This window comes from Balaenoptera acutorostrata, chromosome 9 (assembly GCF_949987535.1).
Source record: "Balaenoptera acutorostrata chromosome 9, mBalAcu1.1, whole genome shotgun sequence".
NCBI lineage: Eukaryota > Metazoa > Chordata > Mammalia > Artiodactyla > Balaenopteridae > Balaenoptera > Balaenoptera acutorostrata.
Window position 1 is genome coordinate 73,427,964 of NC_080072.1, and position 5,455 is coordinate 73,433,418.

Consider the following 5,455-nt stretch of genomic DNA (forward strand, 5'->3'; position numbering starts at 1 on the left):
GACGGCCATCTATGAACCAGGAAGTTGGTTCTCACCAGACACTGACTCTGCTGGCCCCTTGATCTTTGACTTCCCGGCCTCCAGAACAGTGACAAATAAATGCTTGTTTCTAAGCCACTATGATATTTTGTTATATCACCCTGAAAGGACCATGAAAATACTAAATAATATTAACAGCGGTTAGGCAAGAGAGCCAAGCCAAGCAGTTTATCCATATCTGGAGAAGGTGGATTTTGGTCATCTTGCTTCATCAGAACCTCCATTTCCTGTTTGTATTATAAAATGCCTGAGTGCCTTGGTGATCTATGAACAACTAGTGAAAATGAAATACTCCTGTGAGTTTTTTAAAAAGCTATATTTACGAAAGCTACAGTGGTTTCCAAACTTCAACTGAATTTAATATTATTGCTTTGAAAAAGAATTTCATTTATTCTCTTGTAAGATAGTTTTTTTGTATAAAATGTTAAATACACAAATATAAAACAAAATAATTTAACTTACCTATCGTGCAAAGGCAATTATTGAGCTTTTCTCAGTCTTTTATTATCCTTTGCCTATGTTCATACACTGTGATCATATCATGCATTAGTTTTTTATTCTACTTTTCTAATTATTCTTTCTATTTTAAACATATTGATAGAACTTCATTTTCCCTTTTTCCTGGAAAGTAAAACAAAATTTCATAATACAAAGGCAATATATGTTTGTTTTAGTTAAATAAAACAATACAGATGAAAGATACATAGATTATTCAAAATGAAGAAAATTTAAAATGTGGAAGTTTAAAACAGAATGTTCTGCTTTCTCCCATTGACAGTCAAATACATTTTAAAAGAGAACATGCAATCAGCAAGAAACAAAAGGCCAGGGAAGCTCCTTTTGATCCCCTGTCTAAATACATAACATTCACTCATGTCTGCGTGTCTGCCATCTGAATAAACTCCTTTTGGGGCCCAGAGTTGAGCTGAATTAAAGTTGGTAGGGGAGGCTTAGGAGTTGCTTATAGAACCAGTCTCCAAGGTTCACTAGAGCATCACTGGAAATTTGCTGGTATTTAGAAAATGTGTTTATTGCATCTTCTCTTAGGGATAGCGGGGTCTGTAATTGGAAAACAAGACTCTCATTAGTCAGTTGGGGAACGGTAGTCCAATGATCACTATCCTCCTAAGAAGAGCAGTTGGGTAACTTAGGGCTTTGGATTTGTTCCCTGGTGTGTGCAGCTTTGGGGTGAGAGCTGGATTTCTGAGCCTCACTGTCAGAGATCCTACTTCTCTGCTGTGTCTCAGAGTACCAGTCACTCTAACAAATGATTAGGAAAAGAATGTTGATCTAAAGAGGCATCAAATTTTTACCTGTCCAAGGTATCCACATCTCAGTGGGTCTCAGTTATATCACCTTTCTGAGATCTTGGCTAAGATAAAGGGATGGGTACCAGATGCTTCCACCAACTCCAGGCCAAGTATGAAGAGAAGCTTCTCTCTTTCCTGGGAAATGGGTCAGTCATGTTATCATTTGCCATTGCTATCTTGGACATTTGTTTAAAAATGAGATATATAGGTTGGCTCTGATGAAGTTAGAAGAGCTATATATATTTTATGTCTATATCATCTATTAACTATTCATTTAGTACTGTTTATGTGCTATGTATTGTTCTAAGCTCTTTGTATCCTCAATTTCATCACATCTAAGATGCCACTGATTATAAGCTACACCATTATTTTTCATACCACTGAGGCAACTAAACTATGCTATTGACTGTAAATTGCACCTCAATTTCAGACATGTTCAAATGTGAAAAATGCATGTCTCAGAAGCAATGAAACATGGTATATTAATGCATGTTGCCATAATTAAAACAACTCTAGGAGGTAGGTTCTATCCTTATCCTCATTTTGTAGATGAGAAAACTGAGGCATAGGGAGGTTCCGCAATGTGCGCAAGATCACACTGCATTTGCACCCAGACAGTCGAACTCCAGGGCCCAGCTCATAACCACTACACTCTTCTCCCTGCAGATAAGGAAAGCCGAAAAAATAAAGTTTCAGAAAACTTATTTTAAATACTTCTCTGCATGAGGAGACTCAAAGTTATTCCTGTCCGCAGTTGTCCCCTAACATCTGGACCAATATCCCAAAGCTGAGCAATCCGGAAGTGCTCAGGAGTTCTATGGACCATGTGTCTGTTTTAGTGCAAGCTCATGGGGTGAGAGCGCATCTGTGGACACATGGCTCCTTCTATGAGGACTGCGGTTGTCTAGTGTTACTTCTAGACACCATCCAAGGTGTAGCTTTGCTAGAAAGAAGACAGTTCTGTCCACAGTTTCAGGAGAGCGTGATTCAGCCTCCTGTTGGCTTGGGTGTCAACCACCACTTTGGACTCTGAGGCCTTCTGCTTCTCACTTGAGGGTTGAGCCTGGTATGCTTTCTTAGGTTTAGTCATGATTAGGAAAATAAATCAGGCATCCTCACCCAAATAAGAGCTACTCCTCAACCTCCTTGCCTCTCTTCATAATCCAAATGGGGTTAATTTCCTCCTTACCTGTCAATTTCATACAAGTGTTTGACAATCAACAGAGAGGAGTGACAAAGAAGTAGCCTCAGGGACCTAGACATTTAATCATTATTCCAGTTTACAAGCCACAGTTGCAACATATCTCATGATTAAGTATGATTTTACCCCATTGCTACTGTCTTTCCAGAGCTACTTCTCCCCAGATTAGCTTCAGCGACCCTTCTCTGCCCTCATAGCACATAGCTCTTTTAAAGAGCACTTCTCACACCGTATCAGAACTCCCAGTCTGGTCTGTCTGTCTGTCTTCCCTACCTACTTCAAGTTCTGTGGTACAAAGTTCTGTATCTGTCTTGCCCTGGGCTAGAGGTGACACAGCATGAAGTCTACGTTACAGAACTCACTCGTGGCGTGAAAGTTCCCCAGCGTTGCCCTTCCCTGTCTAAGGCAGAGCATCAGGTGACTTCTGCTTTCTTTTCTGGTTACCCATGGAGCCCTGCGAGGTGCTGGCATGAGAGAGGGACCAAGTCTAACCTCGTTCCTCCCTGAACACTCGGCATCTAGCCAGTGCTCATGGTGGATGTTTTAAAAACATTTTGAAAATGAATGAATGAACTAGAGCCATGAGACTCCAAATGAAATATAATGGAATGGTTTTCTTCCCTTTCTTTTATTCATTTATTTACTCACTGTATTGAATACTTACTGTATAGCAGGCACTATGTTTATGTCTGAGGGGGAAGGTACCAATTAGATACAGGGGAAATACTGGGATTAATAGGCACAATCAGGGAATTCCCTGGTGGTCCAGTGCTTAGGACTCCGTGCTTCCACTGTAGGGGGACTGGGTTCGATCCCTGGTCAGGGAACTGAGATCGCAAAAGCTGCAAAAAAAAAAAGGCACAATCAGAAAGGGCTCTTAACCTCACGTAGGGCAGGAGGAGGGCAAGAGGTGAGTGAGGACGTGCTCGTTAGGAAGATGGATACTTGAGGAACTAATGTTTAGCTGGATTGTGTTTAAAAAAAAAAAAAAAAAAAGCTCAATGAGAGAGATGAAGGGATGGGAATACATGGTGAGAATCCCAGGCCAAGGGAAGTATTTTATGACTCAAAGTCTCAGGGACAAGAGAGAGCACTGTCTGTGGTAGAAACTGCAAGAAGTTGAATAGCACTGCTCAGAGCATAGACGGCCAGGTGGCACAGGCCAGAGGTGAGGCCCAAGAGGGAGGGATCAGATCTCAGTGGTTTTGGGGGTCAGGTAGGGAGCAGGGTTTCATCCTAAGGCAAATGGGGAGCGATTGACGGGCTGTAAGAGTAGGATGATGTCATTAGATTTATTTTAGGAAGTCACTCCAGCTGCAGAATGGATTGGCGGGGATGAAGGGATGAAAAACTGGGTATGAGAGATGAGGTGGTGAGGACTGCAGGGCTGGAGAAGGGTCGAGTTTGACTCATGTCTTCAAACAGCTTGGAACAGAATCAACCAAACCACTGAAATCCAAGTAGAATGTCACTTTATTCCACATCATCCATTATTCTTCCCCCTTCAGGTCTTTGCTGACAGCTATCGACAGATGTTGGATTGACATGGGTGTGAGTGCAGAGGCCTAAGAGGATCTGGTTTGAAACCTCGTCCCCAGGAGAAGAGAGTCAGTGGCAAAGAAAAGAGACCAGAGGTGATCAAATGGAGACAGTGAATTATCGCTCATAAAGATGCTGTTAAAGATAGGCTTCCCCTGGAATGAGCTGTCAGTAAAAACTTTGATTAGATCAAGGTACTCCCATGACATCTTGGATTCTAGAATCTTGGGGTGAGGACCTTTGTAATTTGCAAAAGTAAACTCAATATCATCATATAATTTTTCTTTGGAAAGCAGGCAAACAAAAAGAAGCTCTCTTGTTTGCACTATAAACTAAAAGGAACTAAAGTAGACAAAATCGCCCTGGCTGTGGGATGTGCAAATGTTCTGTGTTATGTGAGTGTTGGTCACAGACAGTGGTCTGGGGAAAAACTAGAATTTGCCAAAGGGGGTGGGGGAGTAGTGGCAGAGATAGTTATGCTTATCAAAGGGGGGGGGCAGGGATCAAGATAGTTTGAAAAACAGTGAATTAAAATCATATAAATGCTTCAGTTATAAAAACTGAGAATTTATTTTTATATTCTGCATATTTCAAACACAACATAATTATCAAATTTGACATCTATTACTCCAGACTCTGTGGTAGCCAATGGGACCCAGATACTAAGAAGGGACCACCCTGTCTCCCGAAGTACAAGATCTAGTAGAGAAGACAGACAGAGGAGTGATTAATACCCTTACATGACAAGCAGCATAAGAGAGCATGTATAAAGAACATGAGAAAGAGAGGGATTGATTTCTAGTTGTTTAATTGTGTTTACAGTTGACAACATGAATCGACATTGGGGAACATGTATAATCCTAGATAGTAACATAAATATTAAAAGATCCCATGAAAACCATAATCCTCACAGCCTGCCATGGAGGACATGGCAGAGGTGTACAAGGGTAAGGATGACCTGGCAGAGGGACAAGTACCTCGTGACCAGGGTCATCAACTCCAGATCAAAGGGGACTCCAAGTCTAGTTGTTACTGTGACATCACACTGTATGTGTCTTGTTTATTTTTTTAATTAGGAAATAAATTTAGGTTTCATTTCAGGGGCCAAACATAGTCAAACTTTTCAGATATTGAAGCCTCCAAGGAATTGGTTCTTAAGCTCTAAAATGTGCTCTTCTGACAATTTCTCTCCTATTATATAGGCTCACCTCATGGATTTGCTGTGACTTAGAGGAAAGGCCAGGCTTAGGAAGCAGATGGGCCTGGCTCAAATCTGGCTCAGGACTCACTGATTATGCCATCTTGGACAAGCATCTGAACGCTCTGGTCCAGTTCCCCACGTGGCACACTGAGGAAATAAGATTAA

General features: G+C 41.3%; 1 long non-coding RNA gene across 2 annotated transcripts; it reads right to left on the reverse strand.

Moving 5' to 3' along the window:
* Nucleotides 1-509: 509 nt before the first annotated feature.
* On the reverse strand, nt 510-5,455 carry LOC130708869 (uncharacterized). 2 transcript variants are annotated; one of them, XR_009009289.1, is made up of 3 exons: nt 5,298-5,455; nt 3,215-3,392; nt 510-2,009 (listed from the first exon to the last, which is right to left on the reverse strand). It is a non-coding gene; the product is annotated as an uncharacterized LOC130708869 (long non-coding RNA). The 2 variants fall into 2 exon arrangements; XR_009009290.1 differs by having other exon boundaries at nt 510-1,098; nt 1,353-3,392.